The sequence below is a fragment of the Panthera leo genome, chromosome D1, assembly GCF_018350215.1.
Source record: "Panthera leo isolate Ple1 chromosome D1, P.leo_Ple1_pat1.1, whole genome shotgun sequence".
Classification (NCBI taxonomy): domain Eukaryota; kingdom Metazoa; phylum Chordata; class Mammalia; order Carnivora; family Felidae; genus Panthera; species Panthera leo.
In genome coordinates, this window is record NC_056688.1 from 11,607,501 (window position 1) to 11,627,250 (window position 19,750).

Sequence of the window (19,750 nt, forward strand, 5' to 3'; positions counted from 1 at the left end):
GGTACAAGAAGCACAGAGAGGAGTGATACAAAGGAGAAAAGCAGCCGATAGACGGTATGTTAATAAACCAGCTTCCCCACAGGTGACTCAAGCCCCGTCCTGCAGGAAAAATCTGGATCACCGTGCATAGACATGCCTCAGAATTACCCCAGCCAATGGGAGGGGGCCCTTCACTCAGTGATTAAGGACTGCCTTTAGGGAGAATATTCCCAAACATTTTCTCAGCCCTACCACAAAGAGGCAGGAGCTGGAATTAAAAAGAAAGAGTGACGGTACCCCAGATGATATGAACACAGTGTCTGGGAGCTTGTAGGAAAGATCCTCTCTCTCTAGGTGGGAAAATCAGGGCAATGTGTGGAAACCAGAAGCAATTCAATTGGGATAAGAGCTTTCTGTCTAATCGAGCTGCCGTCTGAGGATATGGAGACCACCACACTGGCAGTTTTCAAGCAGAGACCGGACAGTATGCCAAGGATGTGATTCCATCATTGACAAGAAGCCCAGACTGGGGCCACGATTCTCAACCTTTTTCTGCAGAGATCCCCATGGTGATGCTATTAATCTGAGCTACTCATGCTAGTACAATGCCCAACTCTTTCTTTTTCAGCCAAGGAGGCTAACAGAATTCAATTAAGTTATCAACTGTAACTTCAGATCCACTATCATTTACGTTCTTTATGAAATAAATCATTTGCAATTTTTATTACTTGGTTGTTTGTCCCCAACTGTGTGCAGCACAGACCCCAAGTCCTGGCAACACATCAGATGTCCTGGCCCCCTGGTTGGGAACTTCATGGCCAGATGGCCCCTGAGGGTACATCCGATGTCACCAGCTCCAGTTCATAGACAGACATAGGGGGCGGGGGAGCTATGTATGGGACCTCCCCAGTCCTGAGGGCTCCCCTTCCACTCTTGGCAAACTGCTTGATGTGTTTGGCAGTGTAATATTCTTCCATTAATTATTTGAGCCTGAGCAATCCTACAGGGGATCTCGGCTGGATACAACCAGATGGATCCTCTGTATAGAATCGCTGTCAGAACATGGCTTCCAGGTGCTGATTTTAATTTGGGAAACTGGGGCTGACTGATGGGTCCAGGAAGGGAACCGAACAATTTCCTGTAAGGAGTGGCAGTGAACTCCCAGAGCTCTCAAAATTACTGGCTGCTTCTCTTTCCTCCTAACTCCACTAGTAAGCGCCTGTGTGTGTTGGGAGAGTGGGGAGTAATCAATTAGACGGCAGGCTGATGGGGAGAGCTGCCCCACTCACCTCCACCCACAGACCGGGGCATGGGAGTGGCGAGCCTCAGCCAGCCCTCTTAGACACACTTGTGGTTCCTGATCAAATGCAATCTACTGCTTATAAAAAAAATGTCCACATCCCAACTGTTGCTTTTGCATATAAAGAACTCCCCGGAGAAGAGGTGGGATAGATGATAGGGGGGTGTCAGAGCAGATATTACCTTATTCCCCAAGGTCTCTGCAGATAAACTTCTTTTCTTCACTTTGGGACAGACATGGTGTGGTTGATTCAATTCAATAAACATAGATAGAGCCTCTACTATGCAGAAGCAGCCATTGTCTAAGACACTAGGATGAACTATCCTCAAAGACACGACAGTTTAAAGAGAGAAACAGGCAAGTAAAATATAATATATAAGTGCTAGTTCGGTGTGATGTGTGAATATAGCAATCTTTCCTTCCTTCCTATAATATTTATGTAGCGTCTATCTTATCCACTTGCCAAGAACACAGTGCCATACATAACAAATAAAGTCTTTGCTCTCATGCTAGGGGGGAAGACAGACAACTAACAAACAAAAACATCTATAAAATAACTTGTTATGAACACAAGTAAATTGGTTAGAGGGTAACTGGGGGTGTTATTTTATATAGGGTGACCAGGGACAACCCCTCTGAGCAGATGACTTTTAAGCAGAGACCCAAGTAACGTGAGGGAACAAATAATGGAAAATAAGGGGAAAGAGAGTTTTAAGCCTAGAAAAGAGTAAGAGCAAAAGAACAAATGCAGAATCTTTCAAAATAAGGGGCTAAGTGGAAGATCCAAAGGAAGTTCAAGGTCAGGGCAGGAGAGAATGGAGAAAAGTCAAGGAAGGCTGGACTCTGAAGGATGCATCAGAGGGTGAGGCCCGGCAGGGGCTGGGAATGGAGCTGGTTTGGAAAAAGTCCACCTGCAGGGAAAAGCCATTCAATTCAGGGCACTGCGAGTGTTCTTCCTGGGAACTCATGCTTCAGACCGAAGCCTGGTAGGATGGTTTGTGAGGCAGAATGTTCAAGAAGAGAGAGAGCTCGTGGCTGGAAACCAGGGAGTTCATTTGCTGGGACGTTCCCTTCCTGTTCAACTATTGGCTGTTCCATCTGTAAACATAAGGTGCACACTCTGGCTCCCCTCTGTGCCAAATTTGTTGAAAGTCACGGAGTCCTTGCCAGGAACAGAGAGGATTCTGGGTTGTCAGGAGGCAGGGTTGCATCCGGTTCCCTACTTCCTGCCCCTGTGGGTGGTTGTCAGGAGCTGAGGGCCTGCTTGTGAGTGAGAGTGTTCTCACCCTCCCCTGGTCTCCCATCTCCTAAAGCTGGAAGACTCAGACCTCTCTGACACCTGGCAGGGCTTCTGGAAGCCGTTCCCCTGTTTCCAGTCCGGCCACCCTGACTGTGACCCCCTCCCCAGCAACACACCTGTGATGATCATAGTATCGGCCAGGACAGTCAACTTCCAGGGTGACCAGAGGCTGGCACTCCTTCCTTCTCGAGGAAATCGCCTCCACGCAACAAGGCATATGTGATGCAGGAACACAAACTTAGCCTTCGTAAAGCAGAAGAGACCACGGGAATGTCACCCCGATCGTGAGAATCCAGCAGGAAAAGGGGAGAGGGGAAGCCCCAGCAATGGAGCTCACTGCTGTTCTTTACAGAAGAAAAACTTGCAAAATACATTTCCAAAAGGTGACATGTGAAACCTAAACTCTCCGATTTCAAAAGCAGGAACAGAGTATCCGGGGCGGTCCCAAGAGAGTCTCTGGACCCAATTCCATGAAGCAGAGAAGGTGGGACACGGGCCGGTGTCACACAGACAAGCCACGTATGTGAGAAACGGTCCATCTCAGTGACAGTGGCGAGGAGAGACGCTTTGCCCTATGAATTACCACATAAATGCCTGCCTTCCCCAGCTGCATTGAGGCAAAGCCCACACCACTCACGCACAAAACCCTGAGTCCTAAGGAAAAATTCTGGTGACCGGAAATGCGGTCCAGCCAGCCCCACACACATACCAACAGCTGGTTCAGGGAAAAACTCCCACCTTCCAAAGCCAGTATTTGAAAAGGAACCAGCACAGGGTCCATACCAAAAATGCAAGAGAAAGGGAAGAAAGAAAGAGGAAAAACAAATAGATGAAGAAGAATCAACAGGGAAAATGTTTTCACCGAGCCAAATAAATGGTGACTAAGTATTTCACATGATTTTTTAAAAAGAAAGTAATGAGGCAATTATCTCAGTGAACCCAAGGCAATGAACAAAGATATGAAAGAAATGACTACCTATTATCTAAAGAAATAGAAGATTGATGTATTATATAGAGAATTAATAGATACTGTCGAAAGAAAGAGGGGATTAAGCATATTATATAAAGTTATGGTTACAATGGTAACTACCAGAAAAATATAGACTTTCTAAGTTACACAAAGTGGGGGATAGGGTGCAGAGAGAAGGGATAGGGTGCATAGTCTGCAGAGAGAAAGTTTCATAAAGAAAAAAATTAGAAAGCAGAATGTAAAAATAACATTAGAACTAAGACCAAACATGTAGTCATATAAATCCATAGCAATGAGCTAAATGTATTTATTAGAAAAAACTTCAGGGGCACCCGGGTGGCTCATTTGGTTGAGCGTCTGACTTCGGCTCAGGTCATGATCTCACAGTTCGTGAGTTAGAGCCCCGCGTTGGGCTCTGTGCTGACAGCTCAGAGCCTGGAGGCTGCTTCGGATTCTGTGTGTGTGTGTGTGTGTGTGTGTGTGTGTGTGTGTGTGTGTCTGCCCCTCCCCCACTCACGTGCATGGGCATGTGTGTGTCTGCGCTCTTTCTCTCTCTCAAAAATAAATAAATAAAAACGTCTAAAAAAAATAAAAAATAAAAGCCACACTTAGAAAAAAAGGATCTAGGGGCACCTGGGTGGCTCAGCTGGTTAAGCGTCTGACTTCAGCTCAGGTCATGATCCCTCAGTTTGTGAGTTTGAGCCCCACATTGGGCTCTGTGCTGACAGCTCAGAGACTGGAGCCTGCTTCAGGTTCTGTGTCACCCTCTCTCTGCCCCTCCTCTGCTTGTGCTTTCTCTCTCCCTCTCTCTCAAAAATATAAATAAACATTAAAAATTAAAAAATTAAAAATGTATGTATTTCCAACTCCATATCCTCAACATAGAGAAAATATCTTCACTCAAAATCCATCCAAAGTAAAAAGTACAAAATTCATTCTCTGGTCATACTATACTAAAACCAGAAATGAATAATAAAACCAAACTAAAAAAAAAATACGTTTAAAAATAAACGTTTAAGTCTTTTTAAAACAACTCTTAAGGGGTGCCTGGGTGGCTCAGTCAGTTAAGTCTCTGACTTGGGCTCGGGTCACGATCTCACGGTTTGTGAGTTCAAGCCCTGAGTCAGGCTCTGTGCTGACAGCTCAGGGTCTGCTACGTATCCTCTGCTTCCCTCTCTCTCTGCCCCTATCCTGCTCGTGCTCTGTCTCTCAAAAATAAAATAAACATTAAAAAAAAGAACTCTTCAGTAAAAAAAGAAATTCAAATAAATATGACAGAATATCTAGAACATGAAAATTAAGGCGATATATATAAGTCCTACTGGATACAGCTAAAGCAATATCAACAGGGAAATTTATTTCATTCAATAGTATTAGTAATCAAGGTGATAGAAAATAAATCAAGTAAACATTCAATTCTAGAAGCTATAAAAATAATAAAACAACCTTTAGGAAAGCAGAAGGGAGGATTTAATAGCTGAGAGCAGAAATAAATATATTAATTTAAAAAGGAAAATGTTAGAATAAATCTGAGAGCTGGCTTTAGAAGCATAAATAAGTAAGTAAGTAATCTAATTAATAAAAAAAAGAAAGCAAAAGTCTAGCAAATAAGGCATATGGAGTGGAGGAGGGGGGAACTATGTGTATAAAGGAAATTAAACCAGTACTTTACTCAATTCTATGTAAATACGTTTGAAAATTTCAAGGGAATGAACAATTGCATAAGTCATGTAATAATCTGAATTGATTCTATAAAAGATAGGAAATTTAAACAGACTAATTACGAACAAGCAAATAGAAAAGGCTAGTAAACTTTCTCTTCATAAAACTACTGAAATTTTTATAAGGTGAGTTTTTAAGGCTATTTTTAAAAGAAGAAAAAGAAAAAGAGTGATTCCTTAAAATTTCTAGAAAGAAAGAAAGAAAGAAAGAAAGAAAGAAAGAAGAAAAAGAAAGAAAGAAAGAAAGAAAGAAAGAAAGAAAGAAAGAAAGAAAGAGGAAGGAAGGAAGGAAGGAAGGAAGGAAGGAAGGAAGGAAGGAAGGAGGAAGGAATTCTACCAGGGGCACCTGGATGGCTCAGTCTGTTAAGTGTCGGACTTGAGCTAAGTGTCTGACCTTGGCTCAGGTCATGATCTCACAGTTTGTGAATTTGAGCTGCACGTCAGGCTCTGTGTTGACAGCTCAGAGCCTGGAGCCTGCTTCCGATTCTGTGTCTCCCTCTCTCTCTGTTTCTATCTATCTATCTCTCTTTCTGTCTCTCTGTCTCCCTGTGTCTCTCTCCCCCACTTGCCCTCTTTCACTCTCTCTCATAACAAACAACGAACCAACCAATAAAAAAAGAATACATGAATACTCCCTCAATGCAATAAAATACATCTTTCTGAACCTGAGTTTAATGTGGAAACATCAGAAGCATATCCATTAATGGTAGGAATGCAGAAAAGATGCACACTATCTCCAGTGATAACTCCATTCGAGAAATCTCACCAATGCAATTAGACTTAGAAAGAAACAGATTTGTAGACATTGGAAAGGAGAAGGCAAAATTTTCACTATTGTCAAATGGGAGGTCCAAACATAAAGTTTCATAAAGAAAAATTTAGAAAGCAGAATGTAAAAGCATTAGAACTAAGACCAAACATATAGTCATATAAATCCATAGTAATGAGCTAAATGTATTTATTAGAAAAAACTTCAGGGGTGCCTGGGTGGCTCAGTTGGTTGAGCGTCTGACTTCGGCTCAGGTCATGATCTCACAGTTCGTGAGTTCGAGCCCTGCATCGGGCTCTGTGCTGACAGCTCAGGGCCTGGAGGCTGCTTCGGATTCTGTGTGTGTGTGTGTGTGTCTGTGTGTGTGTTTAGACATTGGAAAGGAGAAGGCAAAATTTTCACTATTGTCATATGGGAAGGTCCAAACATCTAATGGGGAATAAAAACACCAAATAAACCATCATGAACAGTAAGAGAACTCACTAAGCTGGTGGGTACAAAACTCACATACAGAGCTTTCACGGAAGCAAACAACAATCTGAAGGCTGAAGAGAAGATAAGACTCCATTTACAACAGCAAAAAATACACATATGGATAAAGATGAAATACCAAGTAATGAAAATTAATGATAGATGTGCAAGACTGGTGTGAAGAAAACTAAAAAACACAAAAGAAGGCTTGAACGAATGACGAGGCATGCTATGGTCTTGGCAACATTCAAGATTATAAAAATGTAAATTCTCCTCAATCTATGAATTAAAATTGATGTAAAAAGTACTGTCCAGCTGTTTTGAAGTTCATGTGGGAAAATGAACAAAAAACCCAGGATACTATGAAAAAAAAATAGCAATGAGATGGCACTAATCTTTATATTCAAATACATTATAAAGCTACAAAAATGAAAGCATTGTGATATGGTATATGAATATTCTGACAGATCGTTGGAATAGTATAGAAAGACCAGAAATAAACCCAAATCACTTGGGGAATTAATACATTATGAAGGAGGCATCTCAAGTCAGAAAAGACAAATTTTTTTTTTTTTAATGATGCTGGGAAAATACGATGGAAACCCCTCCAAAGACATTCAATTGTATTCATACAATACCTACATAAGAAGAAATTCCAAATGAGTAACAGTTTTATTTTTTTAATGTTTATTTATTTTTGAGAGAGTGAGTGAGCAGGGAGAGGGGCAGAGAAAGAGGGGACAAAGGATCTGAAGCAGGCTCTGTGCTGAGAGCAGAAAGCCCCATGCAGGGTTCGAACTCGCGAACCATGAGATTACCCGAGCTTGGGCTCAAACTGACTGGGCTATCCAAGCGCTTCCAAATGAGTAACAGTTTTAAAGGCAAAACTGAGGGGCACCTGGGTGGTTCAGTCGGTTTGGGCGTCTGACTTGATTTTGGCTCAGGTCGTGATCTTGAGGTGGTTGAATCGAGCCCCATGTCCAGCTCCCCGCTGGGCGTGCAGCTTGCTTCAGATTCTCTTTTTCTCCCTCTGCCCCTCCCCTACTTGCACTCCACTCTCTCTCTCAAAAATAATTAAATAAAAAATAAATGCAAAACGGATACCTTAGTGATGCCAGAAGAAAACATGATAGAACTTCTTTATCGTGTCAGAGTATGAATGAACTAAAAATGACTCAGATATCAAAAGCCATATAAGAAAAACTAAAAAAATCATTAACAAATGTTTTTAGAGAATGGCATAGCAAAAACCTCCACACATGAGATAAAAAGACAAAGTAAGAATTGAAAAAATATTTGCAAGTCATACTACAACTCCTTTAGTAAATAAAGGTCCACAAATCAATGAGAAAAAAAAAAACCCTAAGAACACAATAGGAAAATGAACAGAATTATTTGGAACAGTTTGCTGAAAGGGAAATGTTAATGGGTTTTAGCATAGGGGGGGAAAAGTGCTTAACTGCACACAGTAAGAGAAATGAAAAATAAAACTATGCAGAAGTACCATTTGCTGCCCATCACATTGGCAAATACCAAAATGCTAGCTATCGCTGAATTACTCTCTTAGACCTTATCCCAGTTTACAGTCTCTCCAATGACGTGTTTCCGAACATGTTCACCAGATTCACACAGTGTTGGTGGAAGTGAATTAGTGTAACTTCTGTGGAGCTTAGCAATAGCTAACAAAATTAAAAACACATGAACTCTTTTGACCCAGAAATTCTACTTCCAGAAATTTATCTTTAGCTATACTCCAGCATGAGTGAAATAATGCTTGTAACATTACAAACACTGTAACAGTAAAAGCCTGCACATTAGGAAAAGACTAAAGAAAGTGCCTTTACACTAATGAAAAATTATAGCCAAAAAGTGGGGGTAGAAGTGAACTATAGTGTTAGAAAGTATTATCTCCACTTGTATAATAATAAGACAGAGAGTACAGGTGTTTTCTTGGACATACATAAACTGTCTTAAAAGAATGCCTGAGAAACCAGTAACATTTGTCACTGCCAGAGAGAAAACCTACTTACTTAGAGGACAGTGGTAAAAAGAAACAGACTTTTCTTTATGCACATAATTTTAAATGTTCTGAATTTTGAACCACTCGAAGGCTGTACCTATTCCATAAACAGATCAAAACTGTTAGTAATTCTTCCACCTGGATTTATTGAGTGCTTTCTATGTTCAGTGCCCTTTGAAGATGTTGCAAGCCTGATTCCTATATTACCCTTACAATAACCTTATAAAATATCCTTCTTTCCAGGATGAGGAGACCAAGGCATAGAGAGTTTAGATAGCTTACCTAACATCACAGAGCTTACCTAACATCACATCGAAAGCACCCAGCACCTGAGCCAGGATAGAACCCCAGTATTTCTACTAGAGAAACTCAGAAGCCCCAGCTGTTTGCCACTGAGGTACACATTCTGTCTGGACCACATTTATTTGTGGAATGCCTACAAAGTGGATGGTGTATTAATACAGATCAACCTTGTCCTTTCCAAGAAGTCCCTCCTTTCCGGGCACCCAAACTCCAAAGCAATTCCTCTGGTCGGTGCTATACTTTCTGCGCCCCCTGTAGACAGGTGCTGGGGCAGCACGAGACAGTATTATCCTTATCTCTTCCTCTTTCGCCCTCCTATTTCCCCTGCACCAAATCTCACATTTGTGACTTCCTAAGCCCCTCTCCCGTGTCTCCCCCTGGTCCTCATTCCAACTGCCTTGGATCCTTTCAGGCTGCCATCAAATCATAACTATGTTTTGGCACAGTCTCCTTATTCAGTGGGTAGCGGCCAGAATGATGTTTTCCCCATTGTATTATTTTCTACACAAGTAAACATGTTTTATCACCGAAAATTTTAAATGCATTTATGCACAAAGAAGATGTCTTTCTAATGCTCGCCCTTGGTCTCAAAGGATTAGGGCATGACAGACGAGCCTTCAGGTTCTAGGTTTTCTTTGCTCATCTCTTCCTTCTAGACGTGTGGAACAAGGAACACCTCTCATTTTCGGGTGGTGTCAAAACATTTCTTCTCTCTGGGCCTTGCCACACTCTATCTCCTGTGTTTGGAATCCCTAAACTGCAAATCCACCCAGTCAACTGCCATTATTGCCCCAAAACTCAGCTCCAGTGTTCCTTCCCCAGGGAAGCCTTCTTTGCCCCCCAAGTCTGACTCAAATTTCTCTCCTCTTTGACCCTGGAGGATCCAAGGCAACACTCAGCCCAGGTACAGGTCACACACATGATAGCATTATCTGCCTGTCTGTAGCCAGTGATCCGTGGGCTCCTTGAGAGCAGGGCTGGTGTCTTGGCCATCTTGGTATCTTTGCTCACGGTCTGCACAGTGCCTGGTACTGGTTGGAGTGACTTACTACTTATTGAATAACTGAATGAAATATGTTAAAGCTACATGTACCTCCCAGGACTGCTCTTATTTTCTAGACTTTGCCTCCTCAAGTCCCCACTGCGCCACAACTCCTGAGGGTTACCCCCTGGTACAGTCCCCTCCCACAGTGATGCCGGACTTGGTCATGTGACTTGCTTCGGCCAGTGGGACATTAGCAAGCATGATGCAACCAGAAGCTGGATTAGTGCTTGTACACCGGGGCTTGTCCTCTGGGAATGCACCCTCTTGGAAGCTGCCTGCCATGTTGTAGAGAAGCTTAAACTACTGAAAGATGGGAGACCACGTGGATGAGGGAGGACAGGTCATCTTGGATGCTCCAGCGCTATCTGGCCCCCAGGTGAACGTGGCCTCATGAGTGATCTCAGCTGCATCTTGTAAAATAAAAACCTCCCAGCTCCCGGCCCAATCAACACACAGAACTACTAGATATAAGGCGTCACTGTTCATTTCAGCTATTTGTTCTGATAGTTTTGGGGTGATTTTTTGAGCAGCAACAGACAACTGAAACAGGCCAATGGAAACTACCATGCTCATGACTTCCACCATGGCAATACAGCCTCCCCAGTGCCCTGGCTGGTCACTGCAGCTGCCCCATGTGCCAAGGTCATTTGCTGGAACCATTCATCGTCTGGGTCATTTGCAGGCTGCCAGAACCCAAGTGAGAAAATTGGAGCCCCCAAATCAAAGCACAGCCATAGTATAGAAACATGGGAAAGAGCCCCAGCTGTGTCTGAGTGTGAGAGGTGTTTGTCAGGGAGAAGAACGAAAGATCAGGCCGTGCTTGACGTGGCCTTCCTCTGGAACCTCCTCACAAGGACACTTGGCCGTGAAAATGCATTAACTACAGCCTTCCAGGGCTTTTGATGTGAGAAAAAACAAAGTCGTGTTCTGTACCACCCACTCCATGCAGAGACCCAAGGGGGATATCCTGGGCTCTGGCCCCTGCTCCCTTTGTCCAGCATCCCTTTGGGCCAGGATTTCAGCTTATGGGCAGAAGGAGATGAGCCACCAACCCAGAAAGAAAACAGCAGATCTAGGAGCTCTGAAAAGCAGGGGGCCCTAAATGAAGGGATGTCTCCTATGGGTTTATACACAGTATCCTCTCCTCCAAGATGAAGCTAGATTCCCTTTTGATGCCTTGTGGTTCTTAACTCAATTGTAATTAAATTGTTTGTAGTGACTCTCCCCCAGTAGAAAGCTCCTCGAGAGTAGAGATTGTATCTGCCCTACTCCACGTGGTAACTACTTTGCCCAGCACACAGCATGGCACACAGTGGGTACTCAGTAAGTAGCTTGGGCTGAATGAATGAACACATTATGCATATGCATATGCATATAGGGCTTCTTAACCCTGATGCCGATGATGACCCAGTCTCCCACCTCTGTGCTTCCGCGCAGGCTGTTTCTGGGCTGGAACTCCCTTCTCTCCTCATCCATCTGGCCTCTTTGCTAGCTCTGGAGACATGAGCTAGTTCCAAGCCTCTCTGATCCTCAGTTTGCTCCTTCGTATATGGGGACTAGCACCCTCCCTTGCAGAGAGAGTACAGGCTGAGATCAGAGGATGCCTAAACATGCCTGGCACACACTCAGGGCTCGTGGGTTTTTTTGTACTCATCCTATAACTGGGGCTATAGCTTCTAGCTCCTCAAGGAGGGCTCCCTGGATCAGCGGAATCCTGTCACCTGAGTGCTTATTGGAAATGCAAAATCTCAGGGGTGCTACTTGGCTCTGACTTCTAGCCAAGATGCCTGTGACCATTTCTCTGTGCCATGTTCTCTGACTGGGGTGCTGAGAAGCCAGAGGTTATCTTGAAAGTCACCCTTATCATGATAGCCCATAGGGGAGCAGGGCTATGTTTCTCAGACTTGAATGTGCATACATATTTCCCGGGGATATTGTTAAAGTGCAGATTTTTTTTTTTTTAATTTGAGAGAGGAGAGAGCGTGTGAGTGGGGGAGAGGGACACAGGGAGAGAGACAGAATGAGAGAGTGATTCTTTTTTTTTTAATGTTATTTATTTTTGAGAGAGACAGAGAGAGACAGAGAGAGAGAGCATGAGACAGAGAGACAAAAAAAAAAAGATTCTTTTTTTTTTAATGTTATTTATTTTTGAGAGAGAGAGAGAGAGACAGAGAGAGAGAGGCTCCTAGGTGTCAGCACACAGCCCGGCATGGGGCTCGAACCCCCAGAAACTATGAGATCATAACCTGAGCTGAAGTCAGACACTTAACTGACTGAGCCACCCAGATGCCCCAGGGAGAGAGAGAATCTTACTCATACTCAGCACAGACGCTGGAACCTGATGGGGGGCTCTGTCCCACGACCCTGGGATCATGACCTAAGCTGAAATCCGGAGTCTGACACTCAACCCCCAAAATGCAGATTCTAACCCAGTATGTCTGCTGAGGGAGGAGGACTGAGATCTTGCATTTCTAACAAGCACTCAGATGACAGGATGCTGAGGATACAGAGAGCACTCTTTGAGGAGCAAGAGGCTACGACACCAATTACAAGATGAGTACCAAAAGGACCACGGGGCAGCCAGGGTGGGTGGTCACCGGAAGTGCCGGTGGACATTGGGGGTGACCGTGGTTGAGGCTGCTCTAGTGAACCCGTCCCCCTGGCTAGTGGGTAGTGGAACCGAACACTAGTGGCTCTAGGGCGCCCCTCTAGAGGCCAAACAGCTGAACTGCAGAGAACGCCTGGAGGATTTCATTTCCTGGTGGTGGTGGTGAGAACCAGCCGGGAAGCCTTCTCCCCGGGAGTTTGCACATTTTCCCAGCTACAAGTCTCTGAGCCTCTTCTCCCTGCCCCAGCACTACAGGGCAGTGGAGAAGAGCACTAATTGCAGAAGGAGGCCAAACGACAAACGTTATTCTGATGAACTGGAGGTCCTCCCCAAGCACTACTCCCTAGTTTGGGTATATATTCATTTTTTAAATTCAAGTAAAATATCATATATATATATGTATATGTATACATATGTATATGTATATATATAATATATATCATATATAAAAAATATATATCATAAAATATCATATATATCATATATAAAATATATATATCATATATATGACTTATTATTTTTTAAATTCAAGTACTGTTAACTTAGAGTTTTATATTAGTTTCAGGTAGAATCAGGTTTTATCCTGGATCTTTGTGCCAAAAGCCCTTCCTCCTTACGCCAGTAACGAAGGTCGCCTACTGCAGCTCCTTAACATAGAATCACTCTGGCGCCCTCTGGAGGTCACTCCTCCATCCTGCCCCCTCTCCGAGGTCAGCTCCTCTCAACACCGTTGCTCTCTCCTTTTCTTGTGTGTAAGGTCTGACACCCTGAGAAGACTCTAAAGTGACGCCGAGCTGAGTATTACAAAAATCCCCCCAAGAATGGAAATACGTGGAAGGCCTCTCAGCCCACTCCCACAGCATAAAGACAAAGGGAGGAGGTGACAGCCCCCTCCACCCCCACCCACCCCCTCGTCGGCCCCAGCTGTCTGTCTGTGTCAAATGTTCTCAGCAGAGGTTGGGGGCTTCAGCTCCCCACACAAAGAGAGTTCAGAGCTGTCAGTCCCTTTCCCACGATACACTAGGTGCTGAGGAGCAGGTGATAATTGTAGCTCTGTCACCCTTGTCACCTCTGAGCGGGCTGGGTTTTTCTTTTTTTCTTTTTTTTTTCTTTTTCTAAAAACAAATGTTGTACTGTCTGGAAATCAAAGTTGGAGTTTCTGCAGGCCACTGCTCTTTCCGCTGAAACCCGGATAGGGAAATGAGTCCTGAGAGATTTTTGGTTTGACCTCCAGGCAGGCCAGCCAGGAGCACTTCCCTGGGGAGGAGCCCCCTCCCAAAGCCCAGTGCGACCTGGCGTGTCAGATCTCCACCTCCCTCTCTCTCTGTCTCTGAAAGAAAACTATCTTCACCTCTTGATCTCCGTCCTGTGCTTTGTAGAAAACGCACAAGAACTCTCCCTCCACCTTCCTCCCTGCTGAGACCCTTCTCATCTCTGAGGGACTCTCATGCTCTGACCCAACATTTTCGAGGCCACCTCTCCTCTCCAATTTAGATGCTCCCTGCTCTTCTGATGCTTGATGTAGGACTCCACTCTTCAGCCCCACCCTGCCCTCAGGGCACACTATGGGATACCTATGAATGTCTGTGTTAAACGCTAGCAGTGAGACTAAAATATCCCAGAAGCATGTACTCAGATTTTCATACTCAGATTCACACACATAGATGCAAACGGAAACAGTTCCCCATTAGAACAGATGCCGTTGTTCATAATAATAGTATCCCAAGTTAATTATGTTACCACGTGCCACGCACTGTGTTAAGCGTTTACCTACATTATTCCCTTTAGTCCCCGGATGCCCTATGAGAGGCCCATATGCCCATATCACCACCTGTATCACCAACCTCTTTACAGGTGGGAAAAAATACAGCGTAAAGATGATAGGAGTCTATCCAAATCTCAGAGCCAATGAAATGTTGAGAAAACACTGGAATCCACATGTTTGTCTCTAAAAACAAATGGTCTTAACCACTCCTCTACATTGTCTACCTCATACAAAGTCTCCTAACGTTGCGTCACGTAAAATTGCACACACACGGCAGTCTAATTCTTCTCAGAGCCGTACAGTTTCGTATTAGCTAAACACACTCAGGTGGAGATCCAAGTTAAGTCCCTCGCAAGCTGTCACAGAGACAAATCCAAATTCCTAACAAAAATAAAACCCACGGAAATATTTCCCAGTCTAAATTGCCTAATCAATCTTATTGACAACTACTTTTCATTGCAGGACCTATCACTGAGGGAAAAAGCAGCGAACATTCAATACATTCGTGGCTTGCCTCAGCAATGTAACCTCTCGGAAAGCAGAGGTTGGGGACAGAGCACAACATCTATTTGGAACCTAATTCTGCTCCAACGAGGGTGAATTGCTTGGTGAAAGAACAAGGGAAAAAAACTCCTGAGGAATCGTAGCCAGGTCATCTCACAGGTCACGCTATTCGAGGGGGAGAAGCTGGGCACGGTCTCACGTGTACCTCGGACATTACGAAGGCAGATTACAAAAACCTCTGCAGGAAAGAGGCTGGTCCCATGACTTTATGCGGGAAGACAGCTCTGGAGAGATGACTTTCAAAACTGAAATTCCGACAATCCAATTGCAAATGACTCCGATGTGGGAGAAACGTGGTTGCACGGGATGACTACAAAGGAGTGACACAAACCTTTAAGTATCATGTTAGCAAGGCTGAGGCCGGAATGAGCCAAGGATGGTGACATAAAGCACCTTCCTGAGGAGAGTCAGAGCAATGAGAACAGAAGGGCCAGATCCACCTCTCAAGGGCTGGGTGTACGACCATGGGTGATTTCCCTAACCTCTCCAAACCTCAGTTTCCCCATCCATAAGATGGGACTAGTAGTTCTTACACTGCAGATGTGTTGTGAGGATTACATGGAATGACGCATTCAAAGCAAACAAATAAACAAAACCTAGAACTTTCTCAAAAAGTATCTGCTGTCTGGTCCCTCCTATCCTCCTAGCACTAGTGGTTTAACATGAACAAAAGCAGCCCTCTTGAGCTCCTGCATTGCCTCCATCTTCCTATCGTGGACCAAAATCTTCAGATTAGGACATCTAGGGGTGCCCGGTAGCTCAGTCAGTTGAGCGTCCGACTTTGGCTCAGGTCGTGATCTCTCGGTTCGTGAGTTCAAGCCCCGCGCCAGGCTCTGTGCTGACAGCTCAGACCCTGGAGCCTGCTTCGGATTCTGTGTCTCCCTCTCTACCTGCTCCTCCCCTGCTCACGCTCTGTCTCTCTCACTCTCAAAAATAAATAAACATTAAAAAAAAGAACATCTAGAATGAACACCAATAAGGAGAATTTACCAATCCGCACAGCATGCAGATTGTTGAAATGAAGTTATACCTCTTGACCCAGAAGAATTATATTCAATGGGTGGAGGATGACACGCAGAGTGCTCCCATGCTGTTGGGAACCCTCTAAGAGTCCCCTAGTATAAGGAAAGGGACAAAAGGCATGCCTGTTACATAGCAAGCCCTCAATTAAAATTTGTTGAATGTTGTTGTAACGGGCAAGAAACAAGCAAATGCCTTAATCTTCCTAAAGGGACAGAAGGTGTGCCTGAGTCCATCCCAGGATAAATTCCAGATCTGCTTATTTAACAGGGAGCTTTCAAGCCTTCGGGAAGAGCTGCCATGGTCTCCAGCATGGGTCCATCAAGAACCCGCTGCACCTGACGTCTCTTGTTTCCTTTTCTGATAGAGTTGTTAGATGAAGAGCAGAAAAGAGCAGTATCTCTGGTTTCACGATTCCAGATGGAGAAGTGGGATGTGATAACAATGCCGTCAGGGGCTTAGTAACTGACGGGACCACCATGTGCAGAGACAGCAGATTAACTGCCTTGGTACCAACCTGGAGATGGGGCTTAGTAACTGATGGGACAACCGTGTATAGAGACAGCAGATTAGCTGAGTAGGTACCAACCTGGAAGCCTCAGGCAGGGCGTTCTTCTGGATCGATCCCAGTCAACCTTTTTCTCACTGTCCTGGGAGAGCACAGATGGATGGCGGGTCAGCTGTGAAGGAAACACAGAGGGCCAATCTTTGTATTGCTAAGGATCCAGCTCCATCACACCAGCTGAATCGTGGTCACAAAACCACTATCGTTTCCACAAAACCTTTCCTTTCTTCACTCTCCGGAGTTCACCTGAGCTCTCCCCCTCGCTTCTCCCCTCGCTCATTCGCTGAATCCCTCCACTTGCCAAATTCACCAGTTTTAACTCCTAAATAATTCTCAGACTTTTCCTCTATGTTCAATCCCACTATTCCTGCCCAAATGTAAGCCCTTATCAGCCAAGGGTTTGGAATCCAGTCAGAGATCCATATTCAAATCCCAGTCTGTGTGACCTTGGGCAAGTTCTTTCATGGTTTGAAATTTTGGCTTCCTTGTAGGCAACATGGGGGGATAATACTAATACCCACCTCAAGGGTTGTTGCAAGATATCTGAGATGATACTTGCAGAGTGCTAAGCATTCAGTAAACACCAATTAGTATTACTGGGCAGTCGGGATGACCTCCCAGCTGGTCTATCCACCAGCAGGCCCACCTTCCTGCATCACCTGCCTCTTATCAGAAGGGTGGTCAAATCCAGAACCTATCAATGATTCTGCCCAGAGTAAACACCTTTACATGCACGTGCATACACACATGCACAGGCACAGATGTGCATGTCACACACACACACACACACACACACACACACACACACAGCATTGCCCCAGGACACTGTCCTAGCCTGGTACATACAGCCTTCCTGACTTCTCCAACCTGCAGCTATAACTGTCCCCTGGTTCCCCTGCACAGGTGGTTGTTTCTTGCCTTGAAGCTTTTGAGAGATCATTTCCCTCTCCCCGGAATACTTTTGTCTCTTGTCTATTCAGCAACCTTCAACTCATCCATGAAAATGCAGACAGGTGTCTGCCCTCTGGGAAGACCTCTAGGTCCTCTCTCGGTGCCCGACACTTTTCATGCCTATTACAGACATCTTGGAACCTCTACACCCTCCCCTGCAAAATGATGCTTAAAATACCAACCCCAGGGGGCGACTTCATGAGAACTGAGTGAGATAAAATACTCAGCACATCTAGGAGAGTGGACTGCAAGGAGAATGCTGATGGGGCTCAAACCTTTCACCTGCATGTGGTGGGGAAGTGGGGTGCGCACTAAGGGGAGAAAGCGGGCAATTAGAATGTGAGCCCTGATAATGATAAATAACCAATGAAGTAAGTCTGTCATTCTCTCAGGGCCCCTTCTTCGGGCAATGCATGTGGGCACTGTTTGGCCAAGAGCTATACCAATAGGCAAACATTGTTTCTTCCAAAGGAGGAAGTCTCTTTCTTTCTTTCTTTCTTTTTAACGCTTATTTATTATTGAGAGACAGAGAGAGACAGAGGGTGAGCAGGGGAGGGGCAGAGAGAGAAGGAGACACAGAATCTGAAGCAGGCTCCAGGCTCTGAGCTGTCAGCACAGAGCCCGACGCGGGGCTCCAACTCACAAACCACGAGATCCTGACCTGAGCCAAAGTTGAACGCTTAACCTACTGAGCCACCCAGGCGCCCCAGGAAGTCTCTTTCTTGATCTCATGGATGCCCCGCATTTTGGAAGGACAAAGATGAACACACCTCCCCTATCCCCAGCTCACAGAGCGAAGAAGGGAGTAGGGTGTGGGGGTTAGATGCCTCCCATGGTGCCCCAGCCCATCAAACTACAGCACCTGCTTTAACCGAGGTTTAACCAGCTTGCTTATACCTTGCTTCCCAAGGATGCTGGCAGCCAAGTGGACCGGCCAGAGAAGTGTGCTCACTGCTCGTGATGGCAGGGGGGCACCAGAGAGCCTGGGTCAATCCCAGCAGACAAGCTGGCCTCTCTCGCGCATGCCCATAGGATATTCCATAGCTGTCTGTGCACCAGAGACAAAACCAAAGACCTCCACTTTCTCAGGAGCTTTGAAAACCATATAAGGAATGGACTTCTTTCATTCAAGGCCATGAGACTGGTGCCACTGGGCCAGGCACTAGCTTAGACCAGGTAGGAAAAGAAGTCAGACTTCATCCAAATGAAAAGAAGGAAAAGTGGCCCGTATCAACCCAACGAGCAGACATGCTGTGGACAGGGAGAACAGAGGCACTGGAGGGACAGACTCCTCCACAATAAGCAATGGAGATGTCTGCTGTTCAGGGCAGTCCTGGGGAGCCCAGGACTTGTTTCTGTAAAGCTGCTATGCCCATAGCAAAGGCCTGGGTCGACCTGAGAGGCCAGGACAGCTGCAGATGTACACATGGCAGCCCAGGGCCAGGAAGCACATCCTTATCCAGAAATGGGGGCTGGGCAGCTGGCTCTGAAAGAGCCTGGCAGTCCCTCTGGATCTGGCAGTGAGCAGGGCCTGGTAGCCTAACACCCCATCCAAGCAGGATCAACTAGGATTGGTGTCAGTCAAGACACATATCTGATTAACTCACCAACTTTTGAAATTGGTAGAGTTTTTCATCTTTGCTTCACAATCTCTCTCTCCAAACATATCAACCATGTAGGCCACGCCAAGGATAAAATGTTTCTCCCTCTGGGAGATCAACGTACCCCTAGAGGCCAAGTGAGGTCACAAAGCCCAGCCACAGAGATTGCTTCAGTCAGTACTTCCCCGGGCACCCACTGTTTGCCAAGCCCTGTTCCACACAGGAAGGGGAAACCATCAGCAAAGCAGAAAGGGCCCCTTCTCTCTTGGGGCCAACGTCAGGAGGAAGGAAACAAACAATATGTGCTAAATGAATATTATAAAGTGGATTCAGAGTAATAAGGGCGTCCAAGGGTGGCCGTGGGCACTTCTCTAAGCAGGGAAAGAGGTACCTTGGAACTGCGTGAGCAGAAGCAGCTGGTCTTGTAAAGCCCTAGGGAGAAGGAACAGCAAACACAAAAGTCCTAAAATAGGCCCAAGCTTGGCGAGCTGGAAAAGCAGTCAGAAGGAGAGTGTGGTTGCTCCTGATAAGCAAGGGGGGCAGGGCCAGGAGGTGAGGTGAGGGCAAAGAGGCAGACAGGCTGGCAAGGTGAACCCCAGGGGGACCTCGCCTCTTTGCCGTGGGCCAGTGCCCAGCTGAGTTCTTGGCTCAGAATGTGTGCTTGATAAATACTTGCTGAATGAACAAACACATAGGAGCAGGCCCAGGTTAGTGACAAACGGAGCAAGGCAGAGGGATGCGATTGCCAGTGGCTTTTCCATAGTGGACCTCCTCTGATCCACATGGGCCAGGTCCACG

The 19,750-nt window shown here is 45.4% G+C and overlaps 1 long non-coding RNA gene across 1 annotated transcript in view; it reads right to left on the reverse strand.

Moving 5' to 3' along the window:
* Nucleotides 1–19,041, reverse strand: part of LOC122200243 — a 25,096-nt gene extending 6,055 nt beyond the window's left edge. Inside the window, exons 1-2 of the long non-coding RNA XR_006193762.1 lie at nt 18,959–19,041; nt 16,425–16,515 (exon numbers count right to left, since the gene is read on the reverse strand). This is a non-coding gene — a long non-coding RNA (uncharacterized LOC122200243). The remainder of the gene's footprint in view (nt 1–16,424; nt 16,516–18,958) is intronic.
* Nucleotides 19,042–19,750: the final 709 nt, after the last annotated feature.